This window comes from Prinia subflava, chromosome 4 (genome assembly GCF_021018805.1).
Source record: "Prinia subflava isolate CZ2003 ecotype Zambia chromosome 4, Cam_Psub_1.2, whole genome shotgun sequence".
Classification (NCBI taxonomy): Eukaryota; Metazoa; Chordata; class Aves; order Passeriformes; family Cisticolidae; genus Prinia; species Prinia subflava.
The window spans coordinates 39,404,710-39,419,694 of NC_086250.1; the positions used below are offsets into that span (position 1 = coordinate 39,404,710).

Here is a 14,985-nt window from a genome sequence, read left to right on the forward strand (position 1 = left end):
CAACAGGAAGGGAGCATGAACTTCTTGGAAAATGGCTGTGCACAGCACTACAATTAACTCCAGGAGCATCTGGAGTTAGCTGACCACACTCAGTATTTTTCTCGTCAGGTTTTCTTTTCATTGAGGCATTTCTCCTTCCTCTTTTCTCCATATCTTGGACAAGACCCTCTCAAGATATTTGCAGGGGTCACTGTTTGGAAACTCATTATCACAAGTGCTGAGAAAAATGTGGAAGAGACCTACACAGCAAGGACTTAAGCATATCATACCCCATAATCTGCATATTTCCATCCCTCCTGCCAGCTGTTACCTTAGGGCTTGCTCAGGACCAGAGCATTCTAACTGTGCTGAGGAATGTACTTAAGATGAGCCTGGAAGATCTGCTACATGCTTGGCCCCTTGAATCTCTGACGTTTTGGGACTCGATGCCCTTGTAAATATGAACATGGACCTAGGTTAATGACATAAGGTGGGAAGAACTAAAGAAGGTAATATAAAAAGCCAGCCAACACCCCCTGAACTTTAAAGACCTAACAGCAACTAAACGACAAACACTGTGGAGTTTCACTCCAATAAAACATTCAGGAAATACTTGAACTGTGTGTGAACTTCGTACTTTTGAGTCTGTAGAACTGCCCCAGAATGGTCATGAGAACAATCTTGCTCCAGAAATTCCTGCTACTTCCTGCTTTCATCAATGTAGATAGTCTTTCTGTGGTATTTTGGCACATCAGGAGCTTACTGTGAAGTGAATGACTGACCATATCTCCAGCAAAACTGAACTGAAGCAGATGAAAATAGCTATATGTGTTTTCCTCCCTAGTTTTCAAGGCATGTTGCAAACCAAAACACTCAAACTGGTGAAAGCTCAAAATCTCATTCCCCTGAAGTTCTCTAGGTGGGAGAAAAACAAAACAAGAGTTTCTCATTCAAAAAGACACACGTCTGGGCAGCTGGCCACCAGAAACAACATCAGTGCAAGGAGCACAAGAGGACACTGCCCCTCTCCCAGTTTGCTCAGCTTTTAGACTGCCACTGGCCCTGTCTCACCTGCTGCCTCCAAACTCACTGCAAGAGGGGCAGATTTGGCTGGCAGCCAGGTCTCTGTGCTGGGGACCTGAACAGTGGGGCTGGCCTTCCCACAGACCCTGGGGTGTTCCATGTTCCCCTGCCCACACATGGTGCCCACTCACAGCAAGCTGCTTCCTGTCCCCAAAGCCTGGGGTTGACATGCTGTCACGGGGAAGAGAGCTCGGGAGAGGTCAGCCGTGCCACTTCAGACACAGCCCCTGGGTGTGCAGTGGAGCAGACGGCGCTTCCATTTTAATTTCTCTGACAGCGTATAAAACAAAGCTCCATAGTTGGACAGAAATAAATTCAAGAGAAAATTCCCTACTAGCCCCATCAGAGGCTGCTTGTGATGTAAATGCAGCCTGGAAACATGGAAGTAGGTCCAGGCATTTCCCTTCATGCTCCAGTTTGCAAGACTCCTGGTGGGTTTTTTCAGTACTAATATTAGCACTGCCTTGGTATTCCTACAATCAGCAAAGAGTTTGTGACTGATGAAATGAGAAAATACCATTTCGTTCTCTAGAGTGAGCTAGGAAATACTAATTTCTTCCCCATTAATTCTTGATGGCTTTGTAGGAGAGCATCTCTTAAGAGCTCAGCTGAGTTCATCATCTTGAGCGGACCTGCAGTAAGCCAGAGCTAATGCCAAGCCAGACCTAATGCCAAGCACAGACCTGCCCCAATTACCCTGGCAGATGTCACCTCACAAGAGGAGCTGGGCAGTGATTATGGCCCTGCAAAGGGAACAGGTGCTTTTGTGGGTCAGTTAGAAATTCACAAAGTACAGTTAAATGGATGGGGCAGGAGGGCTGAGTAAATGAGAACCTCATGACAAAATCACCCAGTGATTTGGCAGCTCAGTGAATAAAAGTAATGAGAAATCCTCTTCCAAAAGCACAGAAAGAACATCCTGGCTTCGATTCAAGTTTAGGTTCTAGTTTCCAGAAACACTCTAGCTAACATATTTGGAGAGACATCTGGAAGTTGGGGGAGCTGGTGACTCTTTGTTGTTTTTAGCTGGTTTTGCTGGCAGGGCACAAGCCCTGCAACCCTGGACAGCTGCTTGTGTGCATTGGTGCCAGCCTTGGTGTTCAGAAAGGGCAGCTCACATGTACTCCAACATCTGAACTACTCGGTCCTCTCTTAAATCCCACCTTCACTGGGCCATGACACAAGCCTGAGGCTGGGTATGGCCAGGATGGTGGGGTGGACTGGACTGAACTGATGGCCTCCAGGGGCTGTTCCCATCTATGTCCCAGTGCTGGATCTTGCTCCCCCATCAGTTCTGGGTGTTTTTACAGAGCTCTTCCACTCTACATTTACCTGCTGCTCTTGTGGTCTGTGCTTTCTCTTGCCTTTAGCACAAGGCAACAGATCCACCATGCATGGGAGCATCACATCTGTTCAAGTGTCCTCTTTTTCCTCCACAAACCTTGTTTTCCCTCCTTGCTTTCTCTCCAGCAGATATCTGCAGCACTGGTGCCTTTGAAGAATAGCAGAGATTGCCATTAGGCAGCTGGTGACATTGCAGCACCCCACGTCTGAGCAGCTGCCATGTGCAGCACAGGTATTGGCTGAACGTTAGCTTGCAGGCAGCTTCAGCCAAATGTGCAGGCAGGGGCTGACCCTGGGATTTTACCTGATGCAGGGCAGGTAGATCAGATGTCAGTGGTGTGTCCAGGGGTCAGTTGTGCCTATTGGGAATACCAGTGTCCTGCCAGACCACAATGCCATGCCGTGGGGGACAGCTGGCCTCCTTGTTCCATGAAGGGTGACATGGAGGCGGCAGTGTGGGGGTGGTTCCCCTGCCCTGCTGGCTGTCCTGTGACTGGTGGCTTCCCACACCACCTCAGCCCACTACTTTCTGCTGGGGTGCACAAAATGTTCAGTTTGGCCAGCACAGGCTCCCTGTGCCACCCACTGGCACACGGACACTGTGCATGTCAGGGGGTGAGTCACTGCATTAGTTTCTAGCTAAACATTTTGCGGTTGGGGGTATGATGAGACTGACAGAGCCCCTGGGTTTTTTCTGATGGAGTCCCCTCCCTGGATTTGTGCGCAGAGGGATGCACACATTTTCTACCACACCCTCCTCTCTTGCCCCCTCTGCCCTCCCTTGTCACAGGCTCCATGGCGTTTGCATCGGCCTTTCCACCAGCCCCGGGGCACAGAGAGTGAAAAATATTTCTTGAGACAGCCTTTCCTTTGCACACTGCAGTGTGCCCTCTGGAGACATATGATCTTCTCTGAAGCGTTTTTCTTCTCCCGTGACGAGAAGAGGAGGAGCGACGTGTGGGGTTGCTCACGCCTCTTCCATCATCTTTCCATTTTTTAACATCGTATGTGTTTCCTGGGCTCATCAGCATTTTCCTATGAGTAAGCTCTTACCACACACACCCAACATGTTTTCTGCTTGTGCCTAGAGTGGAAAAGGGGCACTGAAATGTAACACATGGGTACAGTGGTAGGAAGGTGTGAGAGATGGTTTCTAAAAGCTGTAGTGAACGAACTTGTGAACTTTGTATGCCCAAAGCAGGAGGATTAAAGTGAGAACCCCCTGCTGGCCCCAGTTCAGTCTTACCAGTACAGCACTGCATTGATGCTCTATTCCTCTAAATCCCTGTGTCAAATTATAAGCTGAGTTTACCCCATCACTCCCTGTTATCTTCTACTTGTTAACCACTTCAAATGTCACGTGTTTTTTACACACTAAAAAGCCATAAGCAATCTTTCTTAAAAATAGATGCCTGCAGTCAATCTGGGAGCATGTGTTGAGGACACTGTACAGCTTTTTAGTGCCCACTTTCACATGGGCATAGTTTCCACTGTGATGACCTCTTTGCTGCTTGTTCTGCTAGAAATCTATGGACTTCAATAAGGATAAACTAGCACCATTAGTAAAAAGTGAAACAAGCAGAGCTGTTTTATTGTCAACTATATTTATATATTTTATTGAAACCTGCAGGGTTAAAAATTCTCCCCTAATACATCAGGGGGAAAAAAGATATATCTTTCAAATACAAAATAGTCACAATTTACGAGCACCCATGCTATTATTTCAAAGAAGAAAAAAAATTCAAGCAAAACCCAAGAGCAACAATAAGCTGGTTAAATAAGTAGACAAGTTTATGCACCAATAGGTGCTCTTACCAGGCAGTGTTGGTGACGCAAAGGTAGCTCAATTGCTGTCAAGGGTTGCCATCAAAAGTGCAATTCAGCAAGAATTTCCATGAAACACCCTGTTCAAGACCATATTTGCCTAACCCCAGGCGCTGTCAGAGGCATACAGATTACCTGCTAAGCAAAAAACTGGCAGGTTCCAGCAGGAGCTGATGAGCCTGGGTTTTGCACCCTTTTACATCAAGGCAGAATCTGTCCTGAGTGCTGCAGTGGAGGACTTCCATGATCCATAAGTGTCAGGATCTCTCAGGGTTCTTCAGTTCTGGATAAAGACACCAATAACCATTAATCACGATAGAAATGAGCTTCCATTAACCTTTAAATGAGGCCGTGTAACAACAACAATTATTTAGGGAGAGTAGTACAGTCTCCTGATGAGACTGCATATGAAAGTCAAAGACTGCACTGCAACACCTTCATTCACATGCTGCTACAGACTTGTTGCCCCTCAAGATTGTGGGAGGAAAAAGGAAAAATCAGAACAGAAAATTTAGAGGTACAATATAATAATTTATATAATAATTTATATACTATTTAAACTTGAATTCTGGCCAGAAAGAAGCCATCTAAGTGAATCTTCTGTAATGGTTTTGCAAACAATTACTATATGAACCACTTCTTAGATCATGAATAAATCATGGCCAGTAAATCAGATAGGTGTGAGATGAATCCTTAAGGAAACAGGACTATCTTCGGTGGCTACATTTAGGTTAAGAGAGCACAAGTAAGATTTGTCTTTAGTCTTCTTAAACTTTATTAGGTTACCTCTATGTATCTTGACAACTTTCTCTGTCCAGATACACTCAATGCAAGAATGTAATGGAAGACAAGACAGTTTAAAGGTCCACCTGGAGAGCATCTTGCTTGTAGAAGTGGCCATCAGCAAAAAGGAAAAGTAGAGTACAAAAATAGGGAAAGGACAGAAAAATCACATCTAGCCTCCAGCAGCCAGGGATATGGGATCTCTCCAAGCCAGGGAGGAACCCTGGCAACCACACAGAATCAAAGCTCCATGAAATTGTCTCACCCCGGAGTGGTGTCTTTACACTCATTGCTCCTGCAGAATCCAGTAACAGGGATAAAAACTCTATCCCTTGTTTCATACCCCTCATGTCCACAGGCTTCTGTTGTGGCTGTTGCTTTTCCAGACTGAGGAAGCTCTGAGGCTTTGGCTCTCCATCAGTGGAAGCCACTCCTTTTCTTTGTCAAGGATACTTCCAGTCATCCTTTTTATTTTTCTTTTTGGTGCTAGATCACATAACCAGAGCTGCACAAAAATTTTGAGGTATGGGTACACCTGTGGATTCATTCACAGGTTAAATGATGAGCCTCATTTTGTGCTTTACGCTTTCTTAATCTACCATGAGTCCTACATTCAATTTGCCTTTTAACAGCTTCTGAGTGTTGACAGATATTTTCGGAGAACTTTCACAGTGATGACAAAGCTACTTTCCTGAGCAATAGCAATGAAGGCCTGTCATTTCATACATCTTTTTTTGTCCTAAGCATGTTGTTCAGTGCTTATCAGTCTTTTTTTTATTGCTTATCAGCTTTCTCATTTATTGCCCTGTCACCCAACACCATGAAGTAGTTTTGCAGGTCTCCAAAGTCAGCCTCAGGTTTAAGTATCCTGAGTAATTTTGTGTCATCTGCAATTTTTGTCACCCACTCCCCCCTCTGTCTAGATCACTTCACCTTTCAGAAATGATACAAGGTCCCATAGATAGAGCCATTTCCCAATGGTCTTTCCATTAGGAACAATAACCCCTCTACTCCTGCCCTCAGTTTCTGAAATTCTGGGAGAGAATTTTTTAGCACTGGGTATGGGTTTTGAGGGCAGTGTCTGGGTTGCCTTTATCGTATGGCGTGACCCAGCTTATAGAGGTTCCTGCAGGCACGGTGAAATGGCTAACTCAGACTTTTCAGGCAGCTCGAAAAGGCCCATGGTTCAGTTTGGACTGGGCACAGTGGATATGACTGCAGACACATGCCTTAAAAAGGCCAGACTGCCTGCTGCACAGCACTCCCATGGCTGGAAGCTCGCTTACGCTCCACCACGGGGACGTACACATACACCTGCACGTGTTGGTGCGAACAGACCACAGAGCCAGTGATTTGATTTCATACAGAGATCTTGAGAAAGTGGAAAAATACCTTATCTGAATTGTCAGGCTGCTTGTTTAAGCAGCAGATTTGCCTGAGTCAGCACAGCAGGCTTGAGTCTTTCATGCACAGCTAAGCAGTTTCTTCTGGTAGCAAATCAATTCTGCTCACCTTCAACAGGAACTGGTGATTTCTATCATTTGTTCTAAGGGCCATAGAAGTCGTAGGCTTCTTTTTTTTTCCTTTGATTCAGTGTTTGTCTGTTTCTCAGGAAGATGCCTATAAAAACGAGGACTTGCATTTTGAGTTAGTAGCATTTCTGTTTGCCTTTCATTTTGTAAAAAACAGACTCTCTTTGCAAAACATGGGGGAAAACTGTATAAAAAAACAGGAAGTGCCTTCAGACTTCTCACCAAAGCATCACTAGGCAGCAAGATACCAAGGATCAGACTTTTTCTATCCATTCAAGGCTTTTCCTAACACTATGTCCAATCTGGTTTTTTAATCAGTTGAGTCCTAAGAGTACAATTCACAAAGTTGTTATTTGTCTGATGACAACAGTCAGAGGAGGCTTAGGGCTATCTTGGGTTCCCCTCTGTTGGCTGCTTTGCAAAGACAAAAGGGGTTGTGTCCTGCCCTGAGGGGTCTGCAGGAGAGGAGACCCATGAGAGGAACATGTACAAGGTGGCAGAAGATCCCCACGCAGCTCCAAGAGTGGCCTCAATCTTCAAATGGTTCTTTAAATGTGACGTAAAGCAAAGCTGCCCTCAGAGACTGCAGCATGTCCAATGCCGGAGGCCAGTTGTGGATTTAGTGCCCTGTTAGCACACTGGGGCAGAGCACAGCACATCATGGTGGGGTATATCCTGCTGGTGGTCCACAGGGGACTGCAAGGTCTCCATGCAGGGAGCTGAGGACACAAGCATGTGCTGCTAATTTGAGGCTGTGAGAGCTTTGTGGACACACTTGGTCTGGGCTGGATGGGAAGCAGCCCTCCCATGGCATCTTGGAAATAAAGCAGGATGCCCTTGCACAGGGCTGGAAGATGGTTAGTGCTGGGTGGTAGCTCCTGGGCTCACTGCAGTGTATCACCTTGCTCAGTGTGTGCACAGATGCCTTCTCTGTAATTAAGCCCTTTGGGCCTCATTTGGTGAAAAGTTTTCACCTCCTTTGACTTCAGGGCCGAGTACCCCTGGAAAAACAAATCATGCATAATATTTTGGCTGTCTTGCAGAGGATGTAAAATGTGTTTTTACTTCATCATGTGGAAGACTTCACTCCTGTTCTCCCTCTTTCCTCACTGACTTGTGCTGACCACCATACCCTGAGAAAAGACCTTGTGTACCCCTGGGAGTACACAGGCAGCTCTTGCTCCACACAGCTCCACAGGGAGTAGAGAGTATCTCACAGAGCACAGGCCTGCTACACTGCTTATACTTCCTTTAGGAGAAAAAAATACTGTTGCTGGAGACCCCCTTTATCTTTTGTTTTATGCTTTCATTTTGATAAAGGAATTGGGAATAATAAATGCAGCCACTGGCAGATAAGTTAAAGCATGAGCTGAAACATTAGCTGAGATTAGGTTCCACCGATAGGCAACTGAAAATAAGCATCCTGACAGATGGTGCCAATTGATTTAACTGCAGCTGTGGTGCTTAACAGGGTAGAAAATGCAAGTGAAAATCTAATAGGAGGCCTGCCCTAGTTAAATCAGCCTCTTATTTAACTTACCAGTAGTAATCACTGTTAATAAATTCCAGTTAAACCAACGGTAGAAAGAATTATCTGTTTTGTTAAGCTGTCCAAGCAAAGCTAGTAAAGTTAGGCTTTTAAAGGCTTTTTAAAAATTTAAGCATATATATATAAATAAGTGTACACACATATATATACACTTAGAATATATACTGATATGTAATATATATCAGTATGTTATATACTTAACATACATATAGCATCTACCATGTATATCTTATCCAACCAGTATGTTATATACTTAACATACATATAGCATCTACCATGTATATCTTATCCAACGTACATATCTGCCATTATTGTATTATCAATATGTACTGATGTATAGAGATAAATTTAATTTATGTTGATTTAAATGTGCATAGAAGTCTATTAAAAATACAAGAGAAAGCAACATTGCTATTTCAAACCACGTGGATAAAAAGAACAGAAAGGATGGTTGTGGAAAGGAGAAAAGGTGGGAAGAGGAAAGAGAGAGCTGAGGTGAAAGCCTGGCAGAGATCCTTGCAGCTTCTCTTCAGCCTCTGGAAATGATAATACAAAGCTGTTTTCCTCTCTATGCTTCCCTGCTGAAGTCCAGTTGAAGCGTGAGTTCAGATCTATCTGATCAGATTCCAGGTCCCTGTTGGCTAACCCTGCTTTGATACATCCTTGAAGGCTGTAGATGGATCATGGTTGGGAGGTGCTGTGAAATCCAGTTATCTTCAGTGTGATGCCACAAAGGGACTGGGTTTTCAACCCCTTGTGCCACAGGGACAGTGCTGAGCCTCCACTGCCCTTCTGGGCACAAGAGAGGACAGAGCCATTGGCCCTCCAGCAGCCACTGTGTCTCCATCATGCAGTCCAAGGCAAAAAGACCTCCACAGCATAGGACTCCATCACTTTGTTTTACATTAGGATGCATCTAGCCCTCTTGATCCCACTACAGACCATCTTATGGCAGTTTCATGAAGGTTAGCAAGTTCACACGTGGAGTTATTTGAAAGCCTAATTCATTTATCCGCAATTCATTCAAGAATGCTCTTTGCTGGAAGATTATATGTTAGCAGCTTTCTAAAATTAGCCCAACTTGGCAGGCCACTAATTCACTCTTAATATCAAGCTCCCAGCTTAGAGAAACTAAGAATATTTTTTTTCTTTCAGGCAGCTTTGCTATTCTCTTTGCCCTTTGCCCTTTGCCCTTTGCCCTTTTCTCTTTGAACCTGTGATCATGCAAGGAAGATTTCTGATTTCCTGTGAAAATCATATGAATAGAGTAAACTAGGGGGAAAACAACCTTCTTGCCATGTCATTGGTTTCAGTACTTACACACTGCTGTTGCCAGCTAGCAAGATTCATAAAATGACAGAGCACAGAGAAGAAAACCCACACATGATTACTCTGGCTTGTGGCATTTCCACAGGAGTGCTGCAAGAGGTGATCTGAAAAGCAAAAAAGCAAGCAGTGAGAGCAGAGCCCGGCTCACATGTGTTTCTGCATGAAGCACACTGGTCTCCTGTGAACAGCAATCCAGTGTCTCTGCTTTGGGTTTTCAGGGGCAAAGCTCCCCAGCCACTCATAAGGAAGCTGCAAGGAAAGTCTAGGACAAAAATAATTGTTGTCATTAATTGGCTGATTTCTATAGCACTCAAAGGGAATCTAATCATTGTGTATCCAGTAGTGTTTGTCCCAAGCAGATGTATTTCAGAGGATGATCCATCACCTGCAGCATATCACAGTTTGCTTTAATCTACACCCACCACTACTATTGCTTAAAGAAGGTACCTATTTAAAAAGAATAAAATATAGAAATTTCCCTCCTGTTGGACAGTCATTTCCCCCTGTGGTGAGAGAACATGGGGTCTTGATGAGCTGTCATGGTCCATGGATTTGTCTAGAGAGGGTGACCACAGGGTCATAGGATTTCATGGTACTTGAGAACATGGAGGCCTTTTCCTCTTAATCTTTCTACTTAGTTGCAGATTACCACAAATACCACAAAAATCACCAATATATCTATGATTAATACAGCAAATATGTATGAATATATATTTATATATGCCTGAAGCTATTATGTATTACTAGCATCAATCAATTACAGTCTCAATCAATAGGATGGCATCAATCGATGACAGCATGAATTAGTATTGTAGTACAATCAATAACAGGCACAATCAAGTAGTTCTGTATTCTTATTCAAGTATTCTGTATTCTTATCTCTTACCACAACTTGTCACTAGCAAAACAATGAGCACATATAACATCAATATGAAGCAAATATGAAGCAAATTACATTTCAGAAGGAAATCTCAAGCCAGTCTGAGGTGGGGACTACACACCCAGCTGTCCCCAGAAGAGGGGATGACAGACTTCCTGAAAGGATAACAGAGATACTCACTTCTTGGGGTCAGCCAGGAGTCAGCAAGACATCTGTGAACAGTCCAAGATCTTGTAGAAAGTTTGTGTGGGATTCAACCAGAAAGCTCTGAGTGACACAGGAGCTCAGTTTTGGATAAAATAAACACTTTTTTAAAAATAACATACAGACACAAGAGGACATAGGCCATCCCACTTCACACAGTCAATAGATGCTGTTAATGTCTGGTTTCACCTGCAGTAGCCAATTCATTATGATATTTTCTGTTCTTTCAGAGAAATTTTATTTTCTCAGACTGTTTTTCACTGGGTTTTCGCAGACTGTTTTTCTCAGGTGATAAGTTGGTCTTACAGTACTGTGGAATTGCATTTTATTGAAATGGTATGCTCTGGCTCACCCCTAGAAAGTGTATATTTTATCCCAAGTCTGTAACCTCCCTGCAGTACAGTGTGTCTGTAACCTCATTAGCCTCTAGATCTGTCTGCGCCCACTTTGAATCTGCCTGTTGAAGGTGCAAAGAGAAAAGGCTCTGTCTCTTTTTCCCTGGAAGCCTCCAGAAGCTCTGCTCCTCTTCCCTTCCCTCTCCCCTTCCCCCTCTCCCTCTCCTTCCCCCTCTCCCTCAGTGACCATGCTGCCTTCCTGGGGTCGAACTCCAAATAAATCCTCATCTCATCAGCACCTCAGCAGCCGTCTGGAGTCTCCTTGCCGGCCTGCATGCGAACACCCACGACCCTAGAGCCCGGGGGGCTCCTCGGGAACCCTCCCCGGGGACCCCCCATAAAATTAATTACAACACAGTACCTCATTTTTTCTGCTTATTTATGATATTTCAGGATGTCTTCAGTTTCAAGACACCCTGGCTGCACTTTTCAAAGATACTTCTAGTTTACAAGCCCCATCCTCAGAGAGGATCCTAGGCTTTCAGCAGTCCCAGGCTGGCTGTCCTTTCTCTGTCAGTACTTTTCAGCAGATGATTTCTTCTCTTAGTAATTTTCCCCTTCTAACCAGGCCACCTTTATGACTGATCACATTACAGGCTGGACTGGGAGAAGACTGAAATGCTTACCAGGCTGTGAGGTACCTACCAAGCAAGTTGGATGTGGGATAAGAAATGCTCTGAGCCATTTCACACCAGCAGCACTACTGCTGAAGCCTGGTGGCCAGCATGGCTCTCCCTGATACCCAGTTCCTCTGTAGTGGGGCCTAATAGTGTTTCTCTTCTCTTCCAAGCCGCTCTGTTTCAAAAAAGTCCTGCCCTCCCTTCAAATGTGGATAAAATTGACCATGAGTGCTAAAACAGTAATTTTAGAGACCAAAAAATGGTAATGAGACCAAAAATGAGAAACTAACCAATGTAAGCTTTGTTTCCCTGGGAAAGTGAACTTAGGAATAGAGCAGGAGCTGTGCCTGACATGCTTAATGGTGGAAAACAGTCTTTAATTTTGAAATTACAAAGATGTCAAAAATACAGCACTCTGTAATTGAGGCTTCCCCAAATTTCAACAAGCCACATCAGCATTTTGTCCTGTGCTTTTTCTCATGACTGTAATTGTTCCTAAAGCCAAAAGAGAGAAGAACTTGAGGCTTTGGGCAAAGAGCTCCACCCTCCATTCCTGGGCCCATTGCAGGCTGTCATTTATCCTCTCTGTGTCCTCTGTGCTTCTCTGAGCTCAAAATTGTCACCCGACCTGATGCTCAGTGCAAATAAACCACATTTCTCCATAAGAGATTTGTGTAGGGACCAGGACAGGCTCTATGCACACTGCCTGAATGGGGAGCATGAGAATGGGTTGTTTTTCTCAGTTTACCAGCAAATGTAGCCAGGCTTTGTGTGAGAAGTTCGTAATTGACTGTTGGATACAGATAAGGAGGAAAACAGCTCTTTTAAAAAAAGGGGACATCAGGAATGAAGAGTCAGGGAGGGACATCCTAGGCAAAATGCACCCAAGTGACCCTTAGGCAATGCAAGTCAAACACATCTCTAATCTGAGGAGCTGAAGATTAGCCTACAGAGATGATCAGCTTATGTTCAGTCAATAAACAATGTCAATGATAAATAATTTTTTGTCATTAATTCCATAAAAAGAGTCTTCTCTGTCTGCAGACCGACATGCTGGCATATCTTAAGCAACCATGGTGTTTACCTCAAGTAACCAGAGGGACTGACCCGGGTTTTCTTGTCCTTGTCATTATCCCAAACCATTTCACACCTTCTCAAACACGTCTGTCCAGAGCTGCTGAGGGTAGAGCAAGAGGCCATCACTCACACAGGGCAGACTGAAGAAGCACACACTGGCCCAGGTTTGGGTAAAATCTATGGTGAATGCAAGCACCTGCAAATTGCCTGTGGGCTAGGCAGCCCAAATTATGGGGACAAACCCACATTTTGCATGTGAACAGGATGAACTGCACATGGAAGTCCATGAGTCTGAACACCTAAGGCACTCAGGCTGTTCTTCTCACGGTCACCCCAGTGCTGCAGGAGCACAGGGCAGGGGACTGTGAAGTCAGATTTTGCAAAAAATACAGAATTTTATTTGCGATTTCTCCCCCTGGCTGGCTGTGCTTAGTGTGCCCAGAAGATACAGTGTTCAGGCAAATTTGAGGAATTTATATGCTGGGGAACAACTGGAAAACCAGTGATTTGTAGTAAGTGGATATGGTAGCTCTCAAAGGGAAGCGTATCTCTCCTCTGAGTATGCGCTATGGATTTCTGTAAATTAAAAAGCAACACCTGTCTTGAAGACCACCCAGTCTCCTACAACCAGCACTGAAGGAAACTGCATCCCACAGAGCCCATCTCCGCTCTGGTACCCACGCTGATTTTAAGGTACCATTTTATGTTTTGGGCTGTTGTGGCTTGGGCTGTTGAGGCTTGGGCTGTCAGATGTGCAGCCCCTATCAAAATTTTGTGGTGCTCTTTGTAGGGCTTTCAAAAGGTTGACACACAGAAAACTTTACAAATATTTAGAGAATGATGTGGAGTGATTTTTATGGGGTTTCCAGTTCCTAAAAATATTTTGTAGGGGTTTGCTGGAAATGACTTGGGGGATTTACTCTGACAACTTCCAGTGAGATTTATTCTTCGCAAAAAGACCAAAAAATTTCCTGCAAAAGCATTATTTTTTGAAGATAAACTGGAACTTTATTTAAATGAAGTCTTTTAAAAAATACATCCTTTTTTGGAACACTGTTGTTTTTCCTTGAAACGGTGATGCTAGAAAGTCCCCAAATTTTCAGCAGTTTTTGGTGAGGAACAGTCATTACCAGCTGCTAAAAACAACAAATAGCTTTTTTAACATTTTAAATGGAGTTTTTCATCAAAAGGCAATGTTTCCTATAGAAAATTCTAATTAAAGTGATGTTCATTTTTTGTCAGACCCATCTGCAGCAACTCTCTCTTTCCTGTATATTGTAATCTCTATATTCCCCAGCTGGGATAGTGTGTTAGAAAACCCCAGCCAGCACTTTGCAAAGATCCAGCCTTTGCACAGGATTATTCAAGGTGAAGCCTGGCACAGACCTGACAGTTTGTGGTTTTGTGTGAGTTAGCAGCCTCACAAAATGACACCTGCAACTTCAACAATCTGCCTCATCTCCTTGAAGGCGTTTCTGCTAAATGGAGTTGTTATCAGGGTTATCCTATCCCTCTGGTCAACTCCAAGCCAAGGACTTCAGCCCTGGTACATTCAATAGTTAGGCATCTCTATTTGTGCCATCTCTGCTTCAATCACTTAATAAAATTAGGAATAATCAATTAATGCATATAAGACAACCACAGAAATGAACTTCTGCAAATATGTAAAGCACCATTTCCTTCACTTCTTTACTATTGGTTATTACAATTTTCATCCATTTTGCCTCAAAAATTAATTTGATATTACTGTCACATGTTGCTCATATTTAACAACAATGCATCCATTGCCTGCTGGCTGTGTCTGGCTCAGCAGACTTCCAAATTGCTGCCATAAATTAACTGGATGGTGGAATCTATTTTACAGCTTACAAGGTGAAGATATTTCCCTAGGCATTTGTTGGCATGGGAGTATCTCATGTCATGTATCTCATGGAAAAGCACAGTATATAGGAAATAATGAAGAAATGAGGATTCAATTAATATTAAATTTTAAAAAATGCCACTGCTAATGTTCATACAAACAATATCATTAAGGTCTGGTAGGATCAAAAGGAGACCTGCCTCCTGGAAACACTCCCAGCCCCAGGACTGTTATGGAGTTAATAGTCTATAATAGAATCTATTCATGCTCCTAGATTAGTCTGTCAGAGACAATTAATCAAAATACAATAAGCTTTTCTTCCCAAACAGTTAATGAGACAGTTGTATCACTGAAATTTTACAGGAGTTTTCTTCATGTATTTTGCTGAAGTTACCAGGTCATAGCCTGGGACATAAGGCCAGGTCATGTAAATTTATAAAGTGTGAAAGACCACTTGAAGGAAAAAGCCAGAAATCTACTTTTATATGAACTTATTTAAACCATATACAAACATTCAGTAAAAAT

The 14,985-nt window shown here is 43.6% G+C and overlaps 1 long non-coding RNA gene across 1 annotated transcript in view; it reads right to left on the reverse strand.

Moving 5' to 3' along the window:
* Positions 1-13,599: 13,599 nt before the first annotated feature.
* LOC134550145 (uncharacterized) overlaps positions 13,600-14,985 on the reverse strand; it is a 62,569-nt gene continuing 61,183 nt past the window's right edge. Inside the window, exon 3 of the long non-coding RNA XR_010080259.1 lies at positions 13,600-13,735. This is a non-coding gene — a long non-coding RNA (uncharacterized LOC134550145). The remainder of the gene's footprint in view (positions 13,736-14,985) is intronic.